Here is a 15,583-nt window from a genome sequence, read left to right as displayed (position 1 = left end):
CCTAGTTAATCATCTATGTTTCTTTTGGGTATATAAATACTTTTGAAATATGTAAGCTGTTCTGAAAAACATAGTATAGTGTAAAAAACATGAAATAAACAATACTACTAACAGAGAGGCTGAGATAGGAGAAGCAAGATTTCAAGACCCTTATGTTGTACACAGCCAGACATATTTCATTCTTTCATTCTTTCATTCTCTACCTTTTGTTTTGTAGAAACAGATGTTAAGATAAGCATTTGTAGGGCCAACTCTACCCTAAGCAAGATGAAACCACTGATCCTCCCTACAGACATGTTGAAAGCAATTCCCTGAGTACTTTGCCTTTCCCTCCACAGATTACCAATTATTCACAATAAAGCCTTTAACTGTCCACATTGAATCAACCTTTATGCTTAGGATTCAGGTGGTAGTTTGAATGAGAATGGCTTCCATAGGCACATGCATTTGAGTGCTTTATCATTGGGGAAGTGGCATTACTTGATAAGGATTAGGAGGTGTGGCCTTGCTGGAGGAGGTGTGTCACTGGGGGTAGGCTTTAGAGGTTTCAAAAGCCTAAGCCAGGCCCAGTGTCTCAATTCTTGCTGCCTGCAGATCTAGATACAGGACGGTCAGCTACTTCTCCAGCACAAACATGTCAGTCAGTGTGCTGTGCTACCATGTTCTCCACCATGATGATGAACTAACCTTTGAAACTATAAGCAAGCCTCAATTAAATGCTTTCTCTTATAAAAGTTGCCTTGGTCATGGTGTCTCTTCACAGCAATAGAACACTAAAACAAGATGATAACATGTTAGGGGGTGGAAGTCTTGAGTTTGATAGTACGTCAAGCATGTGGCAATGGGACTCAAGTCTAAACACATTTCATATTCACCTTGGACATACATCCTGGGGGTTATTTTATATAATGTTTTCAGCAAATTTTGACTGCTACCTGTCACACAGGATAAGGTATGGCATCTTCCACTTGTGGCATCATGGCAATGCTCAAAGGATTCCGAACTAGAGGTTATCTTGTTTTGTTTTGTTTTGTTTTGTTTATATCTCACACACATATAAATGTTTGACAAAATGCTTGGCTACTGATGTTAATATTATGGAAACACCCAGGCATGTCAGGCTTTGTTCTGATGCTTTTAGGTCTTGGGTCTAAAACGAGGGAACCTGCAGCTAAAACACAGAATTCATCACTGGGCCTTACAAAGGCTCCATCCATTCACTTCCTAAACTTGCCCTTATCATCCCAATCCATGGCCAGCTCTAGAGTCCTTCATCTAGTTACCTTTCTGGTTCCTTACCTACTACTTTATTCTTCCATTTGAATATTACTTATTTGTTTGTTTGTTTGTTTTATATAATGTGAGTACACCATCACTGTCTTCAGTCACACCAGAAGAGGGAAACAGATCCCATTACATGTGGTTGTAAGCCACCATGCGGTTGCTGGGAATTGAACTCAGGACCTCTGGAAGAGCAGTCAGTGCTCTTAACCATGGAGCCATCCCTCTAGCCCTTATTCTCCCATTTGATGCTCCGTTTTCTCCTAGACAGTGTGATGCTATGAGACCTTATTTAGGTATTAGACACCATACCATAAACTGCACACCTCAAGCCCCAAGGCTCAGGCTCTGGATAAGTGACCTTTCTAAAAGATTTATTTCATGTGTGTGTGTGTGTGTCTGCATGTCTCTGTGTCTGTGCGTGAGTATCTGCTGTGCGTGCAGATGCCCATATATGCTAGAAGAAGGTAGAGATCACCTGAAGCTAGAGCTACAGGCAGTTCTGATTGACCCCATGTGGGTTCTAGAAGCCAAACAAGAGCAGTACTATACAGCTCTTCACCACTGAGCCGTCTCTCAATCTTTACTTTGACCCAGGGTCTCACTATGTAGCACTTACTGTGTTGACCAGGCTGGCCTCCAACTTGTAGCAGTACTCTTGTCTACATCACCTCCATGCTGGGATTACAGGTGTGTGCCGCCATGTTTAGCAAAAAGTAATCTTAAAAGGTATGAAAAGGGGCTGGATTGGTGGTTCAGTGCTTAAGAGCACTGGCTGTTCTTCCAGAGGAGCCAGATTCAATTCCCAGCACCCACATGGCAGCTCACAACTGTCTATAAGTTCTAAGGGATCTGACACCCCCATACCAATGCAGATAAAATAAAACTAAATACAATATTTTTTAAATGTCTAAAAAATAAACAGCCCTATTTAAAGTCAAAGTGAAAACATGATATTAAGAGACAAACAAGCAATTCTCTTGCTAGGATTATATTTAAGGGAAATGCAGCAAATTATCACACAACAGATTACCTATTAACTCAAAAAACATAATTCCAAAATTACTGCATTAGCAGAATGTTTAAATAGGTGGGATGTTCTGTTCACCGGTTTCACATACAAGCAGAATGATTATCTACAGAGACTGATGTCACCCTACCCCTGCATGGACATGCATGCCTGTCATCCCCCCACCTCAGAAGTAGTAAAAGAAGCAGCAGTTCAAGGCTAGCCTTAGCTACACAGCAAGCTTGAGGCCAGCCTGGGCTATACAAGACTCTGTCATAGAAAGGTGTGCTCTTGAAAATATGTTTCACCTAAATAAATTCCTGGATCCAAGCTTGAATGGTGAGAAACCCTGAGGTAGCCAATCAGTTTCTATGCTTTACCCAAGCCTCTGCAGTCGCTTGTTATTCGAGTTAGTTATGTTCTCTAAGACGCTACAACTGCTCTGAATGAGCCAGCACACTACTTTTAGGCAAAAGATGCAGTTCCAGTCTAGAGGGCCTCAGGTTGCTCTTGTTCACTTTCGCAGAAGTGGTTACAAATAAACCTTGAAACCTCAGACATTTCTCTCTCCTGGATGTAAGATTGCCCCATACTTTTCCAGAAATAGATTTTTTAATAGGAAAGACACTCGAGAACCTTAGAAGGAGAGTCCTGAACCAAATAGAAAACTGCCATTTTGTCCCTTGGCTCTGTTTGGCCGCAGCCCTACTCAGAGGGGGCTATGTCCCTCTGTCCCAAGAAGTGAGATGCTTCAAGGGATCTGGATATCATAGTGTCTATTGTTTACGATTTAGACATGTTTGCCTGAAGTTTAAAATGAATCCTTTCAGCATGCTGTATTCTATGAGCTAAAAGAGATCTTTGTATAATATCTCAAATGAATCATCTAAAATGATGTCACTTGGAGGTCTGTTTAATTTTGCCTTTTTAAATAATATGTTCAAAGATTCCTGCAGAACTTTAAACAAGCTACACGGAAGAGTTTTAAACTAAGATTTTGAGGCTGAAATTATCAAGTCACCCAATTTTATTTCATTGGCCACTGAGAGCCCCTTGGTTTTGTAAGTTTAAGTGAAATATTGATAATCAATAGGCAATTTAACTCTCTGTTTGCCACTGATCTCCCCTTCACCAATGTTGGTATTCTTGGCTGGGGCACATTTTCTCAGAGATTCCCATGTCTTGTTAATGTGTTCAAAACGTGTTTTAGTAATGTATCCATGATGTTTCTTCAGCTGCTAATTTCCAGCTTTTTTATAGCCACTGTCAAGGGGGTCCTTGAAACTGCCATTCTGTGGCTCAGTCACTTCACTTGGATGCACATTTACAATTGGCAGTTTCACTTCTGCCTCTTACTGGAGCATCCCTCAAATGATTCCCTCTCTTATAAATGTAATTTCCAACTTTCCTATGGCTTTGTAAGCTTCTACCTACTTCTGCATCTCAGGATATCTTACTGCCACCTTGACTTGGCAATTCTACGGTGACCACTCTGCCAGTCTAGATGCAGATACCTCATAGTCTTACTCCAGACCTGTAACCAGCTAGGAAACAGACCCACACATCCACGGCAGCCACGTTCTCTGGACACAATAAGTAGGCGGGATGTTAAAATTAACTAGGCCATTAACACAAAATAACTAATGGCCAATTCAGATGGCTCAGACTGCCATTTCAGTAATCCAAAAGTGTGTAATTAACGTCAATCTTTCGGAACAACATCAACAGGATGCACAGATCAATTGATTCACTGTGTTAAAGAATTTTGCTCTCTGAGGGAGAATATAAGCCTAGCTAACTGAAATTCTTATGCAAGATGTTTAAAGTCTCTGAGAGTTATCTTTCAAACAAGCACACAAAAAAAAAAAGTTTTCTGCCCTCACTTCTGCTTATCACCGCTGAGTAGCACGAAGACAGATTTCTAAGGCTCCGTGTAGATAAATTCACGAATCACAGCCCTCCCTGAAGTCTGGCAATTATCTAGATTTAGAATCAAGGGCTGGGATTCAATTTCTGGTTCTGAAACTCCCATAAGCAGGAGACTTGGATAAGTCATTTAATCTCTCCACGTACGTTTTCTCCTGTCTAAGTGAAGAAACATCTACTACGCATCCATCTGTCAGAGAGCAAAAGAGAAGGAAATGCTGAAAACCAGAAAGCAAAGGTTTCTTGTGCTTGATCCTACTGATGTCTTGGGCCAGAGAGTCATTTGCTGCCATTCTGTATATTAAAGGATATTTAAGCAGCAGTGTTGGACTCGATCCACCAGATGCCAATAACGTGTGGGCATATGCACACGTGCACACTACACAGATACACACACACCCATGAGCCGAGAACATGAGCCAAGAACACCTCTAAACACTGCCAAATCTCAGGGTGAGGAGGGGAAAGATTTCAACCACACTCACACCCTTGCCGTGGTGAAGATGGCTGAATTAAACGATGGGTTTGAGAGCCTTCATCAATGCTTAGATATATAATAATCATTTGCTCTATGTCTGGTGCAGAAGCCAAGTTGAACGGGATGTGATATGAGCCATCCAACAGAGCAGGCAAAGCAACTCATTGTTTAAGGGAATAGTGGGTGAGGAGCCCATGGGTACATAGAAGGGAGGGAGCAGAACATTTGATATTTAAGAGCAGAAGCCACAGGAGTTGCACTAAATTAATATGAGGAGATTGAGTAAAGGCTAAAGAGAAAAACAATCCTTACATGTCAGCTGTGGTTAATTATTATTTATTACCCAAGTCAATAGAATTTTTCCACAAAATAGAGTCACTTACCAAAAGCAAATTCATACCATATAAAATGTCCATAGAAGAAATAGTCCCTTCCCAGAAACTGCTTGGCTTTTGAACAGTGGGGGGACATTTCAGCTCTTCCATTCCATCTACACACCTCTCTCAGCATCACAAGAGCAGTGGGGGTAAGTGAAGTTTTACACCATATGTAGACTATAGAGGTCTGGGGGCAGGGAAGCTGGAGAGATGGCTTAGCAGTTAAGGGCCCTTGCTGCCCTTCTAGAGGACCTGAGTTCAATTCCCAGCAACTTCATCAGGTGGCTCACGACTGTCTGTAACTCCAGCTCCAGGGGATTAGCTGCCCTCTTCTGGCCTCCCAGGCACCTCACACACATTTGCTATACATGCAGAGACACACATAAATCTTACAAAATGGCAGCGGTACAAAATGGTAGTGGCGTGATAAGGAACATCATCCATTGTAAGTGCTTTCTGGACTCATCCATTGAAGAACACGGTATTTCAGCACTATCTAACATATTCGTTAGATGCCAACTTTGAAAACTCACATTGCAGTGTCTCCCTAACAGTGACAAAAGGGAGCCAAACCAGATCTGATACAAAAAGAGCCCTTTCCCCTTTACAGAACATTATCCTCTTGGGAGGGCCTCTCGCAGACCTGCTGTGTGGTTGTCCTCTCTACACTGCCACTGTCCCATTAGGATGTGGCACTTTCCAGCTCGTGTGAAACCAGGCAAGTGCTAGTTAAGGCCACTAACCAGCCCTCTAGATCCTACTTCCGCCATGAAGGTGTTTGGAGGGTGGCCACACACCTAAACCACACTGATTTCAGATAAAACTCTCTTTGCAAATAGGTTACCCAACATTCTAAAAAACGATGAATGTCTTCCTGGTTTTTCAAGTTTATAATCCCCCTGACAATGGAATTCTGTATGGAAATATCAAAATTCTAGTAACAAAGGCAATTTTTGCAGTGATCAAAAGGTAGAAACCATGATTAGAATAATAAAAACATTTTTGTTACTTAAAAACTCATGTTTCTAAGAAAGGCAGCCTTATTAACCAACATCTGCTCAATAGGCAATTTTCCCCGTTTAATTTTCATAAATAGATCACTTTGAAAGCTATTTCCCCCTAACAAAAGCTTGCACAGTAACAACAAATGATACGTCTTCAAATTTTAATTAATGTCAATAGCTTTATTTCGCTTCCAAGCAGCTTACAGAAACATGTTATTAATATAATTTCATTTAAGGGACAGGCATTTGTTTTCTATTTTTAAGACTAGGTGGGGCTGAGATTCTGGCTCTGTCAATGTCATTTAAACATTCCTGTTCTATGCCTCTATCTAATAAATTAAATCAGCATTTTAATTGTGCCCATGCTTTGTGGTTCCTGGCAGCACAAAAAGATTCTGAGCTCATGACTCCCTCCCCTGTACAAAACCCCACTGAGTGATTAATTGCTAGTCTGGAAGATATAAATATGTCTCTCAATAGAGACAGTATGGACGGCTGAAAGCCTCAGCCTTAGACGTCTCCATGGGGCGCCTTAGCATACAGACATCCTCCTAATTCAAACAAGACTCTGGCTCCAGCGCCCAGGGACAGCTCTACCATGACACACTGCACCTCTGTGGAACAGTGCGTTTGTTTTAATTAACATCGTTTGGGATGTATCCAAGAACCAGAGGGAATCAGGCTTTTAAGACAGAAATACAGAGATTCCTTGAGGTGTCTCTGACTCTAGAATAGTAGAAAGTGAGCTTGAGTCTTTTAAAAGCCCCATCTTTATATAAAACTATTTTGGTTACACCCTGACATTAATCACAGGTCCTTCTAAGGGAAAGGTTTGGCCAAGGAATCATAACTTTGTAAGTGATGTTATAAACCAGCAGGTCTGTTTGCTGAGCCTCGGGGTCACATCTGTGTACACTGGGTAGCCCTCGTTATCTCTAGAGCCCAGCCAAGGCTAGAGAAAGGACTTGATGGGGTTTCCTTTTAACTCCAAAAAGCAAACCAGGGCCTAAACCAAGAACTCATGGAATCCCAAGCCCTCCTATAGGATGGGTAGATAGCCACCCAAAGAGCAAATGGCCACCTGACTTGAAATGAAACTAATTTAATAACTCTGAATAGAAGCTGGCTAATACCTGAAGAACTTTTGAGTTAAACCTATGTAAGAATTATCATACAGGCTCTGCCAGAACCAAGTATCTCCACCCCATCTCCTTTGACAATGTTCAAGAAGCTAATGGTTACAGAGGGTGAGAAGATCATACATCATCCTGGCCACCCTAGAATCACAAACATCACGTGCCTAACCACCCTGTTTGAAACGAGATGAGAAAATATTCCCTCAAAAGCCAGTATATATTCTACCACAAAACAATGTCCTTGGTATGCAGGCTTACTGTCCTATTTGATCTTACCTAGCATTTGTGAAAAAGATTTTTGCATAAGATCAAACATAAGAGGCAATCACTCAGGGATATAAATCTGAGCCCGAGCTCTGTGATACAATGATAGCCATCATATCTTAATGTCGTTCACAAATGGGGGATGGGCAGTATATCAGTACCTAGCCCAGGCCGATAGAGCAGTGGTTCTCAACCTTCCTAACGCTGAGACCCCTTAATACAGTTCCTCATGAACTGTAGCGACACCCCCAACCACAAAGTTACTCTCATTGCTACTTCATAACTGTAATTTTGCTACTGTTATTAATTGTAGTGTAACTATCTGATATGCAGGATGGTCTTAGGTGACACCTGTGAAACAGTCCATCAACCCTCAAAGGGGTCACAACCCACAGGTTAAGAATCAGTGCCGGAGAGCCTTCACAACTTCCATTCTCAAGTTTTTACAACTCTGAGCCCATTAATGGCAAAGGGCCCTGGAGAGCCTATAAGGGGGTGAGATCCCACGGGAAGACAGGCCTCCATCACCCCAGTCAGACCAACCATGAACCAGCCAACCCATACAATCTACCAGCTGACTATAGGCAACAGGCAACCCTTGACAAGATTAGCCAAGCATAACTCAAACCAGAATGACCAGCCCCACAAAGCCCGGCCAGAGCTCTCAGCCCCCTATATCAAAAGCTAAATTAATTGGCTACATTTTGTTGTTGTTGCTGATGTTGTTGTTGTTTGGATTTTTGGGTTGGTTTTTTTTGTTGTTTTTCTTGTTTTTTGTTTTTTGTTTTTTTTGTTTGGGGGTTTTGTTTTGTTTTGTTGTATTGTTTGTTTTGTTTTGTTTTGTTGGTTTTTTCTAGACAGGGTTTCTTTGTATAGTCCTGGCTGGCCTGGAACTCAGAAATCCACCTGCCTCTGCCTCCCATGTGCTGGAATTAAAGGCGTGCACCACCACTTCACGCTCGAAACCTTACTTCAATATTGAACTCAAGAGCTAGATATCCAGTACTATTCTTGTAACAAATACTGATTCCCCATATATGGAAAATTATGCAAAAACATTTTAGAGAATATGGCAAATATGTATGTACTGCTATAAGATTTCAAAAAAAAAATCCTGTTCAGTTAAAAAAAAAAAGCAGTTTGCCAAAGAATATAAGAAAGTGATGCTATTTCTAAATAGCTAAACATATGAATGCACAGAAAATAGTCACAGTTCATGTGAAGTAAAATAGCAGCTAGTTATTAAGATGGTACAGAAAATGGGGCCAGTATCCGCAGGAGAGAGGAGACAAGTGTGCGTGCTTCTCTGGGTTCTTCAGGGATGAGCCTGTGTCTGTTACTTGTTTCCTTTGCATGTACCTGGGTAGCAGAGATGGGGAGCAAAGGTAACTTCAACGGGAGCCAAAGAAGCCGGAAGCTCTGAGAAGACTTCTTCAGCGTATCTTAGTTGGAAGAACAGAGCAATTGATGCTGCACAGATGTGAACATGGACTTGAGTTGGGAGTCCTGGAAGCATGACTTCCTTTGTGGTGGCAAAAAGGCAATACGGCACAGCGAGCTGAACTGACGGCCTTGTGCTCAGCTTCTCGGGTCCACAGAGGAGCATCTGCCGGGAATCTGTAATCAAGAAGGTCAGCGAGAAGGTGAGATAGCTTGAAAATCACTATGAAGTTGATGAGAGGCAAGGGGCGAGGGTCGAGAGGCTGCCAGAAATAACAAAGTCAGCTGCTACTCATTGTAGCGGCTCCCTCTATGTTGCTATGAGCAAAACACCTGACAGAAATACCTGACAAGAGGAGGGGCTTATTTGGTTTCCTGACTTCAGAGGACTCGAGGTAGGGCAGCATGGTGGAGATCATGGAGGGGTTGTTGACCCAAACCCCTCAGATCACAACAGATTCAGGCGGCCATGTGTGAAAATGAGCTTTCTTGCACACCCACAGAAACGCATGCAATAATAATAATCTTTTAAAGAGTCAACTTCTCCACAGATCCTATATGAGTTTCTTCCATATTTTGAATGTGTATGGTCCTTTAGATAGATTCTCAACATCTTTTGTTAATTTAGGCCTAGTTTGAATGCTTGCAATTTCCATACAAGTAATTGACACAGCCATTGTTGAATTTACAGACCATAAAGATGTCACAAACCAAGGCAAAGGTGGAAGACGTACCAGGGCAGGGGTGGGGCAAACTGAGAGTGCTACCTCCCTGACATTGAGAATGGGACTTTGAACTGTTCTGGTAGGACATACTGGATGTGTGTCTGTGTCACAGCCATGATTGTTTCACAGGCAGAGAATCTACATGACATGTGTTAAGAGAAACCATTCCTTTGCTTTAAACAAAAAACAAAACAAAACAAAACAAAACAAAAAAAAAAAAAAAAACCTTTTGGACACCAATGAGACAGAAGGAAGAACTGGCCAGTGTTCTGTCCCCCTAATAATGACTACTTCCAAGGGCTTGAAACTCCTTGGAAAGGAAGCTGAAGGGAGAGCCAGAGATTAGGAGCATTTGCTGCTCTTTCACAGCACCTGAGCGCAGGCAGTTCCTAGCACCTGTGTCAGGCAGCTCGTAACCACCTGAAACTGCTGTGTTCCAAGAAATCTGAAGCCCTCCTTCTGGCTTCTGTGGCTATATGTATACATGATATAGCACATGACACACACACACAATGAAGATAAACTTTTTGAAATTTTTCTTTGGCAAGTAACTACAGATATGTGTGGTTACAGCTGATGGAGACAACTGGCGTGTGGTGCTCATTACTCTTCTCTGGAGTAGCTTTCGCCTCTTAACTTAAGGGTCTAGTTTATAGCCATAAAGAGGCCTTGTAACTAAAATCTTCACCCCTAACGATAACCTTAAATAGAATAAATTCTTGTAAGCATTACTATGGATACAAAGGGGTTATAAGATTTCTGGAAATGTGAAGACATCCTTTAGAATAGATGCTACTGAGGCTGGAAAGATGGCTCAGCAGTTAAGAACACTTCTTATCCTTCAGAGGACAGAGTTTGATTCTCAACATCCATGTTGAATGGCTAACAACTCCCCTGAAACTCTAGCTCTAAGCAATCCGATGCCCTCTTCTGGCCTCTCTAAGCACACACACCCATAGCATACACTACACACTACATCATTAAAAATTAATGGGAATGTCAGGTATGGTCGTAGCACATACCTTTAATCCCAGCACTCGGTAGGCAGAAGCATGCAGATTTCTCCAAGGTTAAGGTCAGCTTGGTCCACAGAGCAAGATGCAGACTAGCTAAGAATACATAGTAAGACCCTGTCTCAAAAAATGAGAAAGAAGGAAGGAAGAAGGAAGAAAGGAAGGAAGGAAGGAAGGAAGGAAGGAAGGAAAATAAACTCCTCAAAAGACAGAGGGTACAGTACAAGTCTGAACAGAGAATTATGAAAAAACAGAGAGAAAGAAGGTAGAGATCTTCCTGAAATAATAAGCCATGGGTCATACATGCAAACAAAAATGAGGAACTATTTACTAAGTATAACATGAAGGAAAGAAACATCTCCATTAAAGGAAGAAGTTTAAAATACAAAGAGCTGGACATAGTTGCATCTCCAAGTAGGAGATGGAGACTGTGATAAACTTCTAAAACCTGCTTCCTCAGAGTTCCAAGGCCTCTGAAATGCACAAGGAAGACAGTGACTCGGTGAGTAATGAGCGTGCTGTACAAGCATGAGGACCTGCATTTGAATCCCTACAACCCACATAAGAAGTTAGAAAGCAAGGCTATAATTCTGCAACCCCAGGGCTCCTCCACAGCGAGATGATAAATGGAGCCAGAAGAATTTATGGGGGCTTGTAGGCCAGCTAGCCCGGAATATAGAACAGCAAAGCATCAAAAAAGACTCTCACTCAAAGCAAGGTGAAGGAGAAGGACCAACAGCCAAGGTTGTACTCCAGTCTCTGCACATGTGCCATGGGGAGTTGGGGGGGGGGGGGGAATTGACAGGGCCCCACATTCAGGAAGCTGACCATTTAACTCTTACAAGACCCTTTGGCTCAGATGTCAGGTTCTTTCTCCTGTGCCTTTAAAACCTTTTATTGCCGTTGCCATTCAAGCCTGGAATGATCTACACAATCTTCAAACTTGGCAAAATAATATGAGGATCACAAAGCTTGTTGTATAACATAAAATTGAAGGGGGTGCTAGGTGGAAGAGCATGCCCCAAAATGGCCGTACCCTCATCCCCAGAATGTCTGGATACACTACTTTATATGGTGGTATGGACTTGGCATGTGTTGCTAAGGATCTCAAGAAAGATGGTACAGAGCTAAAAGGAAATAGATGGCAATATGGAGCATGAGCTAAAAAACCCAGGCAGCTACCATCAACTGGTCAAGATAAGAAAATAGATTCCCTGCACCCCAAACCTCCAGAAGGGACACAACTCTCTCAGTTCCTTTAGTCTCAACGACTTATTTTGTATCTTTGCCTCCAGAATCTTAGAGAATACGTGTATAACAAATGTGTAGTCATTTGCTACAAAGCCAGTAAGAAACCATAGGGATAGAAAAGGATTTAATCTGAACCCAGTCCTCGGAGTCAAAGCAAATTCTCTGTTCTCAACACCCTAGAGAAATAAAGTGGAAAAACAAGAGTTTAGAATGAATGAGTCAAGATAATAAAGTCAAAAAGAAAGAAAGAAAGAAAGAAAGAAAGAAAGAAAGAAAGAAAGAAAGAAAGAAAGAAAGAAAGAAAGGAAGGAAGAAAAGAAAAGAAAAACAGCAAGAAAAAATACTAAGGCAGACCAGCAGTGGACATGAATCCCCCAACTCCAGAGACTCAGATCTCTACAGCTTCATCTGAGTGACAGGTTTCTCTCCCAGCCATGGAGAAGCTCTGCAGATTTCATGCGAATGTCAGCTCAGGATCAGAGAAAAAGAAGATGAGAAAAAAAAACACCCACATGTGGTTCCTTTCTACTTTTGGGAGAGTAATAGTCACACCGCACAAAGTGATACGAAGGGGCCCCATGCCAAGGAAGACTCAGACAAAAGGGAAAGCACATTGGAATTAATTGCAGGCGTGGAGCTGTGCCTTCTTGCATCTCCTCCACACCACCAGTCAAAGCTCATGCTGATCTTCATAAGAGGAAAGAAAACATAGAATCAGGAAGAAAACACCTGCATCAGGCACATCCCCAAGCAGAGAAGTAGGCGGGACTCCTGGGATTGCCAAATTTAGTTATTTACGTCGTTCCCTTGCCAGCAAATTTAAATGTGATTTCCAATAACAGCACCTTCTAAAATAAATATTTTTATTTATGAATTTTTTTCTCACTTTGACCACATGAAACCCGAAAACTTAACATATGCCAGGAGATTTAGGCAGTGGGGCAGATAATCTCCAGCTAAAACATGTGAATATATATATATACATATATATATATATATATATATATATATATATATATATATATATGAGAAAAAAATCAACCTTTGATGAAATAACTCCCTCAGCTGTTATTTTTTGCTGTTGCTTCAGAAATATGCTCTCTGGCTCTCTCTCCTCCTTTCTCGTCCCCATAGTGAGGTGTCCTGCTGCTGAGGTAGATGAAAGGTCCAGTCTCTTTAAAATTTCATGCAGAGTTCTTCTCAGCATCCAAGCTTTAAAGGCCCATGGCAAATTCAACATATTGTTACAACTTGATGGAAGCAGATAAAAAAAAATTACATGCGAAAAGTATATCATATATTCACTGTGGTCTGAAAAGACTATGCGGTTAAGGCTGCCTCTCTTTTGCTAGCCAAGGTGGACACAGACATTCTGATTTCAATATTTAGAGACACAAAGGCTGCCCATGAAGTAATGTAACAAAAATAAGAATAAAACTCAAGTCTTGTGGGGTTAGGCTGGGGATTTATGGTATGTGAATAGCTTTATTCATTGTAGTTCTTAAGACATAAGAGATGTATTTTATAACAGCAAGTGACACACACACACACACACACACACAAATGGACTTTTCAGACTTACTTGTATTGTTGAGCTCATTGCCTTAAACAGTCTATTTGCATTTGTAAGAAGGGTGTGATTTATTCCTGTAATCCCCACATTCTAGAAACTGAGGCAGGAGGATAGCCATGAATTCAAAAACAATCGGAATTACAGGCTTGAAGTACAATGTTTGAAATACTGTCCAAAAAGATTTTTTTTTAGAATATAGGATTACAAATTACTCTTTTTTTTTTTTTTGTAGGTCTAGTAAATTTGAGGTTATGGGTTTGAGTAGCTATTTTCCTTCTGTTTTTATTAATTCTTGGGGGATTTTGCACACATATTCGATGTGTTCTGATGATCTCCATTCCTACAGACCTCCAATACATCTTCATTCTCGACTTCATGCTAACTTCTTTATGTTTTTTATAACCCACTGAGGTATTGGTAATCTATAAATGCCACATACCCACAGAAAACTAATTATCCCTCCCCAAGTAGCCATCAACTGCCAATAGCTCATCAGCTAGGAATGGATCCTTCTGAATTCCTCCCCACCCATGCTAGAACATTGGCTGTCTTGACCTTCTGCAGGTGACCATAGCTACTATAAGTTCCTGAGTGTGACACCCAGGTAATATCCAGACAGGCTTCCGCAGTCTCTTGCTCATCTTCTTCCGGGCTCCTGGAGCCTCAGTGTAGATAATCTATTGAGGCATGGTTTGGTAGCGATGCTTATATGGCACCATTTGGCCAGGTTTCTGTTATTTGAATTCAATCATTCTCTTCTTTCGAGCAGCTAATGGTTATTAACTACATGCCAGGCGCGTGCTACATTTTATTAAAGACAAGAGAAGTAGCCTCTGCCCTCATGGCTCTTATAGGGTAGAAGGGCTTAAACCTGGTGCTTGGGGGGAGCCTGGAGGCCCCTTAGAAGAAATAGGATTAGAATAGCACAGTGCTGTGAAAAGTGATTGGTTCTGCTAGAAGAATAAAAGAAACTTAGCTACTTCCCAAGGCTCAGGTCACAAGCTGGCTCTTGGCTAAGAGCTGGTGAAACAAACACAGTTGTTAGCCGATGCCAAAGGAGAGAGACCAGATCTCAAAGTTCAACAGTATAAAACCTGTAAGATTTGGCCACAGGTTATATGTAGAAAGCATGAAAGGGGCGGAAGATGAACACAGCTTCTAATATTGATGTTGTTACCACATCCATTGCCGTTCACCACTCCATACCTGCCCAGCACCGAACCAAGTCACCAAACACGAAGGGAAATCAGAAGCCAATGCTACGCTCTGGGTGCAGTGTGTCTCTCTACCAAGACCTCGTGAGATCTGGTTGCAATGTAGCAGAGTTGCAATGTGCATAGGACGATGAAGAGAGATCAGTGTCCTTCTCTTGAGACCACATTAGTTCTTACCATTCCGATCGGTTGTGATGAAGTGAATTGGTACGGCTGTCTCTGTCTGTCTGTCTTCTGCGCGTGCTCACTGGCCATTCTCTCACACTCCACATGCCGTTTGTAATGTTAGAGCAGCATGAGAGGCCCTTGCCAGATCAAGCTTCCTGATTTTGAACTCTACCTCCAGAACCAAGCACTAAATAAACCTTTTCTCTTTAAATGACCCTGTCTACAGTCGTCTATGATAGCTACCTACCGCAGACAACAGTAGAAAAAGAATGAAAGAGACATGCTAAAGAGGAGCTGTGGGTGGACAGGCTGCTGTCTGTGGGACCACAAAAGATGCTGCTGAAGAAGCCATAACTGAGCTGGTATCTGAAGGCTAAGAGAAAAACCTGCTTGACGGTTTGAGGGAAATATATCCCGGAAGGAAGAGCAAGTGCAAAACCTTGGAGAACAGAACAAGCCTGGTGTGTGGGACACAGAGAAGATCAAGGTGACCCAGGAAAGGCAAGTGAGCCAGGCTGGGCTTTGTCACTACCAAAACTCACACTGAAGTGTGGTTGCTAATATCACAGGGTTCACTTATAACCCAGGTGAGAAGTTCAGGTTTTGTTTTAAATGCAGGGTTTGGTAGGGGCACGTGTTCTTCCGCGTGTACACACCTGGGTGTAGAGACCAGAAGTCCACAGCAAGGGTCTTCCTTGGTTGCTAGGCAAATCAAATCCCAAAA

Source organism: Mastomys coucha, unplaced genomic scaffold (assembly GCF_008632895.1).
Source record: "Mastomys coucha isolate ucsf_1 unplaced genomic scaffold, UCSF_Mcou_1 pScaffold22, whole genome shotgun sequence".
In the NCBI taxonomy this organism is placed as follows: Eukaryota; Metazoa; Chordata; class Mammalia; order Rodentia; family Muridae; genus Mastomys; species Mastomys coucha.
Note: the sequence above shows the minus strand (reverse complement) of the source record.